Here is a 12,611-nt window from a genome sequence, read left to right as displayed (position 1 = left end):
GGTTTTTATTGTAGTTTCAGGATGTAGGCACAACTAATTAAATGAGTGGCCATTCGTGACTGAACTCAATCTCCAGCCTTTCTCCCCTTCCTGGGATGGGGGTGGGGCTGAAAATTCTAACCTTCTCCTCCAGAGGTCACACTCTGGCAACCAGCCCCCAATCTGAAGCTACCTGCGGGCCCACCAAGACTCCCCTCATTAGCACAAACTCTGAAGTGTCTGAAAGGGCTTTCTTAAGAATGACAAAAGGCACTCTTATCACTTAGGAAATTCCAAGGCTTTTAGGAGCTCGGTGCCAGGAACTGAGGACAACGACCTTATAGTTTTAATTAGGCCACAGATCCCCTGATGTTGCTCTTACTTAAATACCATAGTTTTCAGAGCTGGAGAGGGGAAGGTGGGGGACAGGGGACCTTCTCCATAAGGCTGGTGTTTCAGTTGCTCTGAAGTCCTTGAGTTTTTTTTTTCAAATCACGGTGTATCTTTGGAACTCCCTTATCTGCACGCCCCTCCCCCGCCTGCCCAAGGAAGGTCCCTAGGGCTTCAGGCCCTTCCCTTCTTTCCTAATGCTTTCCTCCCCTCTCCTTCAACAGTAACCAGATTTAGCCTTTCCTGTCCCAAAGCTCTACCTGCCCCCCAGTGTGATCAGCGTGGGGTCAATGCCTTGCCAGGTTGTTTGTGGGCAGAGAGGATCTGCTGTCTGTGGTCCTGCTCATAACACTCAGTAGAGGTGGAGATGTCACATCCTGCTTTCCTACTGGTGCTTAAGGAATTCAGCCCAGCAGGCCCAGACTCCTTAAGCTCACATCCAGCCCCCCACCTCCCTTCAGGCCTTCCCTCTCCTCGCTCCTCTGCTGTGCAGCCACAGGCAGTCTGGCCCTGGGGTTGTTGTCCTCCAAACATCCCAGGGACTTTTTCACCTCTTGCCCCTTTTTCCCCAAGGTCAGCTTCTCTGCATACTCTTTTCTCCCGTCACATATATTTATTGGATTGTCCTGTCTGCCAGGCTCTGTGCTGGACACCCAAGGGGGCTTGGAGAAAGAAAGGCAATGGGCTTTGCCCTCGGCGCTGACTCTCCTCCTTTGTAACAGAGGTGGAGCGGGCTCCAGGTTCCCTCAGGCATCTCTCGTTGCCCTCGACTCGTTGCCTGCCTCCTCCCAGCCTCTCGCACCACTTCCTTGTCTGGACATCCTTTCCGGTTTCTGTATCTCCCTAGGCAGATCCTCAGATGGACTTCCTCCATTCACACCCACGAACGAGTGTCTCTCCCAGAGCAGGGCCCCGTGCTCTCCGGTGACTCAGATGGGTGAGGAAGAGGAGCATGCACCACAGGCACCTGGGAGGGCAGATGTTACAGAGGGAACAAGCTGCTCCTGTGATGGGCAGTGGAGTAGAAGATTGCAGCTTCCAGCCTGGAGGCCCCGCAAGGTCGGGTGCTGTGTCATTCAGAGCTAGTCCTTACAGGAAAAAAATGAGAGGGCAACACACATTTGTTGAAAAAATTTAAACTATCTTTTGCATTTATTTTCATGTTTTAATACAAGTTATAGACTTTCCTGGGGCGCCTGGGTGGCTCAGTCGGTTAAGCATTCGACTTCAGCTCAGGTCATGCTCTCACGGTCTGTGGGTTCGAGCCCCACGTCGGGCTCTGTGCTGACAGCTTGGAGCCTGGAGCCTGCTTCGGATTCTGTGTCTCCCTCTCTCTGCCCCTCCCCGACCTGTGCTCTGTTTCTCTCTGTCTCGGTCTCAAAAAATGAATAAACGTTTACAACAATTTAAGTTACAGATTTTCCATATAGAAGGGATATCAAGGGGGTCACCTGATTGGAAAGAAGGACGGGGAGCCCGAGACAGAGGAGCCTCGCTCAGCCACCCCAGCGAACAAGGGAGCTGAAGGAGGTGTCCCCTCCCAGCCACTCTTAGCTGCAGATGGCTCCACTTGCATGACATCTTCTGCCCTGTTCCATTCTGGTTCCATGTGGACTTGGCAGTTGAGGTGGCAACATCATTGTAAATCAGTGCGAGTCTGTGCCTGTACTAACCAGTGAGGTGCTGGCCTGGACTGTTGCCATCAGAACAAGGACCCCCTTTACGGAGTGTTCTCTCTGAGCCATGAATTATGCTGATAACTTTACACACACCAGTCACTTCACTTAACCCCCAGGAGAGCCTACAACGTAGTATCAGGAGTCCTCCGTGTTGAACAGGTGAGGATGTTTATGCTTGACAGGATTGCTCAACTGCCCAGAGGTCACAGCTAGAGGGAGGCAGACCTGTATCCAAATTCAGACCTGCCAGACTCCAGAGCCCCTGGTGCTGATGACCATGTGACCTTTTGCCACTTGGAATCCTTAGAATGTTCGAGATGGCCTTCCACGTGGAGGACGTAATTTAATTCTGTGAAATAATGCTCCAAGGCAAAGCAGGTAGTGTTAACTCTGGAAGTGGTGGCTTGTTTGAGGTTATGTGGCCACCAAGTGCAGAGGTTCAGCACTTCCCTGTATAGCAGGTGCTGGGAGATTGGAGTGAATGCTGGTTATGCTGGGGGTGGAGGGCAGATGGGTGGGTGGTTACACTGGGAGGGGGGTTGCCCAGGTCTTAGCAATCTGAGAAGAGTAGGGGCAGCCCAGACACCAGAAATGAGAGTTCTGTCTCTCAGATCTCCCATTTTCATCATCTAGAGAGTGGTTCTAATAATAACATCCACCTTGCAGGGGGAAACAGCAGAAGTAATGTGCTTGGTCGGGAGGGAACAGACTATAGTCCAAGCAAGGCCAGCCACACTTTGATGTTACTGTTCAGGCCACCATTTGTTTAACATTTATTCATTTTTGAGAGACAGAGACAGACAGAGCATGAGCGGGGGAGGAGCAGAGAGAGAAGGAGACACAGAATCTGAAGCAGGCTCCAGGCTCTGAATTGGCAGCACAGAGCCCAATGCAGGATTCGAACTCACTGACCACAAGATCATGACCTGAGCTGAAGTCAGACGCTTAACCGACTGAGCCACCCAGTCGCCCCTAAATTTTTTTTTTTAACGTGTATTCATTTTTGAGAGACAGAGTACAAGCGTTGGAGGGGCAGAGAGAGAGGGAGACATGGAATCTGAAGTAGGCTCCAAGCTGTCAGCACAGAGCCCAATGCCAGGCTTGAACCGACAAACCATGAGATCATGACCTGAGCTGAGGTCAGACACTCAACCAACTGAGCCACCCAGGTGCCCCGAGGCCATTTCTAACAGGAACCTGCTGCAGGCCCAGCCTCAGTGCAGGTGATGCATCAGGTGCAACAATAATGCTGAGGAGTGATTCAGACAAGCCTGGCCCTGGCCTCCAAGGCTTACGACAGAAGTTGAGAGAACCATTGCTATGATTCAGTAATAACATTGCAGGTAGGCTAAGGGATGGAAGTGTTTGTAGGACAGGGTCTGTGAACAGAGGTTTCTTGACAAATTTCTGTAGAGACAATGGGATGGAGAGAGTTGCTAGTGATATGGATGGTGGCTGGACTGGACTGGTTTTATGGAGATGGGATTTCAGGAGCTTGCAGAGCTGAGCATGGCATGCACATGAGATTCTGGGAGACATTTCAGTATCTACAGCACTGATAAGAATGTCAAAGAAAAACCATGGTGCTGCCTGGGTAGCTCAGTCAGTTAAGCCTCTGACTCTTGATTTTCCAGTTCAGGTCATGATCTCACGGTTTATGGGATTGTCAGCTCTGTGCTGACAACATGGAGCCTGCTTGGGATTCTTTCTCTCTCCCTCTATGCCCCTTCCCCATTTCTCAAAATAAGTAAATAAACATAAAAAAAAAAAGATTGTGAAAGAAAAACTAGACAGTATTAGTCCACATTTACACTTTCACTTCAAGACTGACAGCTGTGATCTTGGTAATTAAATTTTCTCCTCTTCTTCTGAAAGAGCTTGGGCTCTTATCACTACCCCCAACTTCTCAAGTTCTTTGGGGACTAAGGTAGCAGGGAAATCAATGAATAAACGAATGCATGAATAAGTGAAATATCATACATAGACAAGATGTGTATCTGGCACACAGTATGTTCTCAGTCTCAAAGAGATAGCTGGTGGTAGTGGTTGAGAAAGCAAGCTCTGGACTTGGATTGTTTGTGTTGGAGTCCAGTACTGATGTGTGACCTTGCCGTTCTGTGCCTCACTTCCCCTTTTTGTCACCTGGGGTTGGTAGTAGTACCAAACTCCTAGGGTTGTTGTGAGGATTAAATGACTGAATCCATTTAAACTCACGGTGCACACACACACACACACACAAACACACACACACACTGCACAGTGCCTGGCACATAGCGGGTATTAAAAAAAAGTTAGCTATTAATATAAAATGATTATCAATTTATTAGTTTAGCCGTGGATGGAAAATTCTCATGCTTGTGTGCAGTCAACATACATGAGTGAACTGGGGCAGCTGAAGCACCTGATCTGATGGGGACACTGATGTTAAGGGGAACGTGGGGCTAGCGCTGTGATTTTCATAATCTCCTCTTGGGTAGTGGTCACCCCAGCTTCCAGCTTGGTTCCTGAAAAAGTAAAGACCTTTTACATGTTCTCCTTAAGCTCTTACTTATTCATTTTTCAGAACCCTGCCTTTGGGAGTGCGGTCCTTGGCTAGATCTTGAGTTATAAAGTTGGTTCTCAGTACCTCTTCTCTCTCCTTCTAAGCCCTATACCAGCCAGGTAGCCAGCACCCACTTCACCTTTCCTCCAGGTTCCACGTATAGCACATTTCTTTCAATTACAGACGTCAAGAAAAGGTCTCAAAAACTCATAGAATGCACAGATGCATCACCCCTCCCACGCTGAAGTGCAAATGAGAGCAGTGACTCTGAAGAGGTGGAATTTGGGGCGTCTGCCGCCCATAGGGGAGAGCAGGGTCTCCCTGGCTGATCAGGTTTCACCAGCAGGTGGCGGTCTATATGCCAGGGTTGTAGGGTTCCTGACCAGAAAACTCCAATGGGATGTTGATGCTACTGCAAGAGAAGAGCACAGCCGAATTTGCACCAGCCAAGCTGTCACCATCTGCAAAAAAGTGGGGAGAAAATGTTACAGGAAATACTAGGCGTTCAGGAAGACACAAGCGACATGCACTCGAGAAATCAGAAAATACTTTATTTTGCACCAGTGCTGGCCCAGCAGAATCACCTCCAAAGGCTGAGCACCCAGCTTGGGTTTTATTGATCCTTTATACACGTGTGCTTCTGGGTTCGGCAGGACTAGTACAGTCAAGCTTCTGGTTCCTGGTTGCTGGCTGGAGCAGGCAAGGAAGGAAGAGGCAAGCAAGATTACAGAAGCCAAAAGCACGCAAGGGAGTCCAGGCTCAGACATCAGGCTGGCCCTTTTTATTTGCTCTTACCGGCTTTCCTTATCATTCCTGTCCGCCTGCCCCCCCGCCCCCCCGCCTTGATTCTCAAATTGCTGTAGCCAACTTAGAGAAAATCAGTTTGTGGGGGCCAGGGAACTTTGCTGCCACGAAAGGAGCGGTGAAGAGTCACTCAAGGATTCAGACACTAGGAGCTCCCTGAGGGAAGGCTTCAGAAGGGGTGAATAGTGAGAAGTGCACTGAAAAGGGAACAATGTCCTTCTTTTAGGGCATTATCCTTGACTTGCATTGGCTGATTTCCGACCCTCTAGGAAGGACATTTCCGGAAGGGAGCGGCCTCATCAGATGGATGGAGCGCGGGAAAGGAGCCGGGGAAGCTGGTTTCCGCACGCTGGGCGCTCTGCAGCTGGAGGATTGCGTTTTCCTGTCCGCTAGATGGCGCTGTCTGGCTTTCCCTCGGCTTCCCGAGCCAGTCCCTGGAGGCCGCCGCCGCAGCGGCCGCTCTAGCCGACCGGCGCGGCCTCTGTGGTTCCGGGCGGAAGTGAGGCGCCGAGCGGAACGGCCTCTGGTGACATTTTCTCCGGGCGGCGCGGACGAGTGAAGGGACTTGGTGGTGGAGGCTGTGGAGGTGGCGAGATTCGCCTTAGCCCCGGCGGGGCTTTGACTGCGACCCTCTGCTCGCCGCCGGGGCTTGTGCTGAGGAGGAGAAGGCGGCGGTTGACGTCGCGTCCCGAGTCACCGCGGCCGGGGGAGTCCCGGCCGGGGGGTCGGTGCGTGCCCCGACGGGGCGCGCGGAGCGGGCGAGGAGGTGCAGAGCTGCCGCGGAGCGCAGGTGAGGCGGGAAGGTGCGCAGGGCCGCGGCCCGGCAGCGGGTCGAGCCGTGGGACCGGGCTGCGTCCCGGGGAGGGGTCGGGTTGAGTCAGAGGGGTTCGGGCCGCGGGTGTGGGATCTGCGGCGCCCGGGCGCCGGGGTCGTGACGGGCCCGGCCGGCGGGCGCCTAGTGTTCGCGCCCGGACTTGGCGGGAGGCGCGGCCCGGGTGGGGGCTCCCGAGAGGAGCGGAGTCGCCCGACGCCTTGTTCGCCCGCCCGCCCGCCCGGCAGTGACCCTCGGGTCTTCCCGGCTTCGCCCAGCTGGCGAGCGGAGCTCCCTCTCCTGTTCCGCGGGCCGCGGGTCCCTGTCCCCGGGGGCTGAGAGGAGGCTGGAGATGCCGCAGCCGGCGGGCTGCGCGGGGGAGCCGCTTTTCGGCCTGGAGTTGTCTTCACGCAACTTTCCTGCGTCCCGGCCCGCCGGGGAAGCGGCGGCGGCAGCTCTGCCAACTCTGCCAGCTCCGCGAGCGGGGATCTGGCGCCGACACCTGCCCCTGCTCCCGGGAGCCCAGGCAGCCGCCCCAGCGCCGCGGCTGCCGCGGCCTAGGAGAGGGAGAAAAAGCTTCCTTTGGCTGGCGCCGCCTGCCTCTCGGCGCTTCCACTACCTTGGGTCGGCAGACGCCTCCAGTCGATGGAGGGATGTGTCAGCCTCCAGAATTGACGTCTGGTGGAGAGTTTGTCAACTTTCTTTGGAAAATCGGCGCAAATGTTAAACTGACGGATCCCAAGTCAAAGATCATTGTCTTCTCTGGCTCTTCCCAGAGAATTTTCACTTCTCCGCAGTAGCGCTTCCTACTTTGTAATTAATTTCTTATAGCACCGACCTCAGTTTATTGTTGGGGCAGCAGCCCCCACGAGAACAGCAGGCTATGCATTCTCTCATTAATTTACTTTCCTTTAATTTTATTTTACTTACTCTGAGAGAGAGAGAAGGGGAGAGAGGATCCCAAGTAGGCTTCCCGCTGTCAGCGCAGAGCCCCATGGAGGGCTTGAGATCATGACCTGAGCGAAAATCAGGAGCCCACGCTTAAGGGACTGAGCCACGCAGGTGCTCCTTATTTTCCCATTTAAATCGTCCTCTCTGCTGTGTCAGAATAGAGTCTCTCAGGTTGAAGGAATGAACGTCTGTGGGTACTTGTTCTAGCTTGAACCGCCCGAGCAGTTTATGCTTAGATGTGCTTTTCACTTCTTGACTGAGCTTTTGCTTTCTGAATCCTTCCAGCCAGTAGGATGAAAATCCCACTGGTGATGCTTTGTCAAGGTTGGACCTCTTAATTACAAATACATCTGGCAGTTTTGCCTAGCCTATTATTGTGTAGTGTAGTTGGGCACATGCTAACAGTTTGAATCACTCCCTTTCTTCTCCAGGGATATTTTAAGGATGGAGGCTATTAACTTTCTAATGTAGTTTTGCTGATCTAGGCAATCTGGATTCCTCCAGCAAGAGCATTGCCTTTTGGTTTAACAAGCATTTTTAGAGGCCTACAATTGATAGTTATTACCTGATGTCCCGAGGAGTCATAACGCTAACCGTTTGTTAGTAGGAAGTGTGATATTTTGGTCGTCTAATTACTACGAAGTGTAATATTTTAGTTGTCTAATCTGGCAAATATGATGCCTCATTTAGTGCTTTATGCACAGTAGGTGCTTAGGAAATATAAAACTGAGTTAAATTTTTAATAGAAGTTAGTTCAGGAAACTAAAATGGAATTTACTGCAGTGACCTATGCTACTTTGAAAAGGATCTCAATGAAATTTCACGCAGTTCCATTGAGAAATAATATTTTTAGCCATTTTTTGGTAAATTTTTAAAATGTTTTTATTTATTTTTGGGAGAGAGACAGAGACATAGCATGCGCAAGAGCACAACTGGGGGGAAGGGGCAGAGAGAGAGAGGGAGACACAGAATCTGAAGCAAGCTCCAGGCTCTGAGCTGTCAGCACAGAGCCTAATGCTGGGCTCAAACTTATGAATTGTTAGATCATGACCTGAGCCGAAGTCGAATGCTTAACCAGCTGAGCCACCCAGGCACCCCTTTAGCCATTTTTAAATCAGAACGCTTTTCAGTATGACTGTACTTTTTTTTTTTTTTTTAAATGTTTGTTTATTTTTGAGAGAGAGACAGACAGAGTATGAGCGGGGAAGGGACAGAGAGAGAGAGAGAGAGGGAGACAGAATCTGAAGCAGGCTCCAGGCTCTCAGCTGTTAGCACAGAGCCAATGCAGGGCTGGAACTCATGAGCGGTGAGATCATGACCTGAGTGGAAGTCGGATGCTCAACTGGCTGAGCCACCCAGGCGCCCCATACTTTTGAAACTTCAAGCCATATATTTTTTCATAATGTTAACATGTAGATGTAAACTTCAATACAGGTGTAGACAACATGAAAAGCAGAGAGAAGCTGCAAGGTAATTATACCTGAAGCATCAGCTAAATGGTTTCTTAATGAAACAATTTTTTCTGACATTTTTTTGTGGAAAATGAGTGGCCTGGATTTTGGAGCTGGAAACTTTCCCCATTGCTAGCTTCATATTACGTTCACAGTGTAGTTGTTAAATTCCTCACTAATTTAGTGTATATTACTCTTAAATGCATTTATGAATGAGTGCCATAAGGCTCTGTGTTTTATACTTTTCATGATTAATCCCAGATCTGTATATTAAGGATAAATTCAGCTTTAGATTCTGTTGGAACTGAGTGTTCACTGTATGTCCTTCAAAGATTTTATTTGATAGTGACATTGGTACTTTAAGGCTCCTTACTATATGACTAGTAACTTTTATGTAACTTGTAAACTCATTCAAAGAATTGTTTTGCTGGGATATTCAGTTTTACAGTTTTGTTCTGACATGTGCATGAATAAATTTGATGCATGGGCAATTAGAATGTTTTTTGTTTTGTTTTGTTTCTTTTTAAAGTTTGGAACTGGTATGTACTAGACACCCAAACCCTACGTTTGTAATTTTGACAAACCATCTTAGACCTTTCTGATTTTCCTGCATGTAACTAGGGATGTGAAAACACATGTATGTTCATGTTTACATGCTTATAATTGACAGTACTTGAGAGAACCTGTAAAATAAATATGCTACTTTTGGGGTGCCTGGGTGGCTCAGTCAGTTGATCATCTGACTTTGGTAAGAGTATGATCTCACGGCCCGTGGGTTTGTCTTCACATAAGTTTCTGTGCTGACGGCCTGGAGCCTGCTTCAGGTTCTTTGTCTTGCCCTCTCTTTCTGCCCTTCCTCCGCTTGTGTGCTCTGTGTCTGTTTTTTTCTCAAAAATAAATAAATATTTTTAAAAATGCTACTTTTTAAATTTTTACTTTTTTTTTTTAAAGTAAACTCTGCACCAAACGTGGGGCTTGAACTCATGACCCCAAGATCAGGAGTCATATGCTGTAGTGATTGAATCAACCAGGCGTTCCTAAAAACGTGCCATTAATGTGTTTTCTTTTGAACCCTACTGATTTTGGTATTCTGTATTATTTTAAGAAAGAATCTGGAGTCAAATAAATTTTCTTGGATAGCTGTAGTAAAAATGAAATAGGCAGTAATAAATGAGTAAAAAGCTGACTGTAGAAAGGGGGAAGAGCTATTGAGAAAACAGGACAAACAGGACACTTATTTATTGATTACTTTGTGCCAGTAGTGCTCTAGTTGCTAGAGCTATGCTTGGTGAATAGGATTGACCAGGTCCTGATGCTAAAGGAACTTAACCATTTAAACCGGCATTTGTGGGGCACCTGGGTGGCTCAGTAGGTCTGACTTTGGCTCAGGTCATGATCTCACAACTCATGGGTTTGAGCCCTGCGTCAGGCTCTGTGCTGACAACTGAGTCTGGAGCCTGCTTTGGATTCTGTGTTTCTGTCTTCTCTCTACCCCTTTCCCCCCTCCCCACCTTCTCTTTCTCCCTTCTCCCCCCCACCCCCACTGCCCCTCAAAAATAAAACAAACATTAAAAAAATTTATTTAAACCGGAGTTGGGATGGGTTTCCAGGTGGGCGTTCTAGGCTAGGTAACAGCCTATGCAAAAGTCATGAGTATCAATAATCTTGACTGGTTAAGTGTGACCAGTGCCTTCAATTTACAGAGGGTTATGTTGTGAAGGTACCTTAGTCTGCTAATAAATTATTTTCTTCTTTTAGGGAAAAAAGGTTCAGGTGGAATATGAAGGATGCAATAGGCATTCCTTTTAAAAGATTTTCTTCATCCTTACGTTCAATGAGTAGAAATGTTGCTGGTTTTCTTTATTTTGGGTTGATTGTTATTTGTCAGACTGAAGTAATTTGATAGTTATTTTTCTTTAGTTTTTAAATTCTAGTCTTAAATTTAAATTTGACTGTTGTTTTGAAACTTTTCTAAATCTTTCAGCATTTATCTTTAATTGTACCTATATTCCTTACTCTTTCAGGGCTCATGATTGAACTTAGGGGAAATAAACAGTTTTCTGCTTCTGTGTGGGCAGCTTCTCAGCACAAGTGGGATTGATGTTCAGTCAGTTTTCACACTCAGCCTACAGGTCCTTGTGGTGAAAGGAAGGAGCAGGGTGAAACTAAGAAGTATTTCATATTCCTTCTATATTTCTGAACTAAGGGAGGAAATGTGTGTTATATATATTATACATATTTTTCATAAAGTTAGCAGATGATAATAGTAGACGTGGTTTAAAAATACCATAAAATAACCAATGTGACTCACATTTGATGAGTGTCTTTTTTAGGTTTTGTGGCTTTATGGCGCTCATTGTCAGTTTTGATTTTGTTCTCTTTCATGTCCCTATTCAAAACAAGGATTTCAGCCTCTGTAATTTAATAGCAAAAAGATACATGGTATAAACCCTAACTTACTAGTTTGAATTTATTCAATTTAAAAACTACCTAGGTGAGTATTTTCTAGTTAACTGAAGATTAATTAAAAGTAGAAACCAACCACAGAATTGACTTACGTGTATGTGTATGTGGGGTTGTTTATACCTGATTAAATTAAAATCCCATTTACTGAGTAGGTGACGGGTGGGAATGGGTGGAAAGATGAAAGAAACCATTTCTGCCTAAGGTACTCAAATCTAGTGAACCAGATGACTTCTGAGTTTCTTTCCTGCTCTAAAATGTGAAGAAAAGTTGGGTGCCTGGTGGCTTAGTCGGTTAAACATCTGACTTCGGCTCAGGTCACGATTTTGAGGTTCGTGGGATCTGCATTAGGCTCTCTACTGTCAGCACAGAGCCCGCTTTGGATCCTCTGTCTCCCTCTCTCTTTGCCTCTCATCCACTTTTTTTCTGTCAAAAATTGAATAAAAACATTTAAAAAAAAACAGTAAAGTTTTGGGATGCCTGGGTGGCTCAGTTGGCTGAGCGTCCTACTTCGGCTCAGGTCATGATCTCATGGTTCAAGCCCCGTGTTGGGCTCTGTGCTGACAGCTCAGAGCCTGGAACCTGCTTCAGATTCTGTGTTTCCCTCTCTGTCTGTCCCCTGCTTGTGTTGTCTTTCTCTTAAAAAGAAACAAACATTAAAAAAAAGTTTTTTTTAACGTGAAGAATAGTGGGCTATAGGAGAAAACGGTACTGTAAAACAAAATAATTATAGTGTGGAATTAGTCTTTTCCTTTATAAAATCAATTTGTTTTACTGATTTATTTTTTAAAGTTTATTTGTCTGAGAGAGAGTGTGTGCACAGGTGGGGAAGGGGCAGAGGGAGTAGAGTGAATCCCAAGCAGGCTCTGCACTGCCAGCGTGGAGCCCGATGCGGGGCTCCAATTCAAACTATGAGATCATGACCTGAGCCAAAACCAAGAGTCTGATGGTCAACCCCCTGAGTCACCTAGGTGCCTCTCTTTTGTTTTTGTTTTTAAATGACATTTTTCTTAAATGGGTCTCTAAGTGTAGAAGAAAATGCGGACTTGAGTGTTCTTTTTTGTACTGCCAGTTTGTTTACAAAATACTTTTTCCTCTGCCTGGATTTCAAGTCCAGGTATTAGTAAGTTCTGGTCATTTGTTCAAAGATTACCAAAATTAAATCTGTTGAAACTTATAGCAGTCATATCCAAGAATGTGGATAAATTAGGGTTGTGCTTAAGTAATTTAGAATATTAAGTTTTCGGGGCACCTGGGGGCTCAGTCGGTTAAGCATCCGACACTTGGTTTTGGCTCAGGTCACCATCTCATGGTTCCTGAGTTTGAGCCCCACATCGGGCTCTGCGCTGTCAGTGCAGAGCCTGCTTGGGATTCTCTCTCTCTCCCTCCCTCTCTAGCCCTTCCCTGCCTGTACCCTCTCTCTCTCTCTCAAAATAAATAAGCTAAAAAAAAAAATTAAAAAATTTAAGTTTTCATTAGCATGGCAAACATTAGGGAAACAAGATATGGACCAAAGTGTTTAGAAGTTATTTTTTATTGAG

General features: G+C 47.2%; 1 protein-coding gene across 5 annotated transcripts in view; it reads left to right on the top strand.

Annotated features, from left to right (window-relative positions):
* The first annotated feature begins 1,715 nt into the window (after positions 1-1,715).
* Positions 1,716-12,611, top strand: part of CD3H18orf25 (chromosome D3 C18orf25 homolog) — an 88,993-nt gene continuing 78,097 nt past the window's right edge. Inside the window, exons 1-3 of one of the 5 annotated variants that reach the window (XM_030335710.1) lie at positions 1,716-1,727; positions 2,020-2,024; positions 5,972-6,184. The gene's annotated coding sequence lies outside the window, so the exon portion shown is untranslated. Of the gene's footprint in view, positions 1,728-2,019; positions 2,025-5,913; positions 6,185-12,611 lie in introns of those variants that run through there. The other 4 variants (XM_030335712.1, XM_030335711.1, XM_030335713.1 and 1 more) reach the window with 4 other exon arrangements.

This window comes from Lynx canadensis, chromosome D3, assembly GCF_007474595.2.
Source record: "Lynx canadensis isolate LIC74 chromosome D3, mLynCan4.pri.v2, whole genome shotgun sequence".
Lineage (NCBI taxonomy): Eukaryota > Metazoa > Chordata > Mammalia > Carnivora > Felidae > Lynx > Lynx canadensis.
This window is presented reverse-complemented; position numbering and strand designations above follow the sequence as displayed.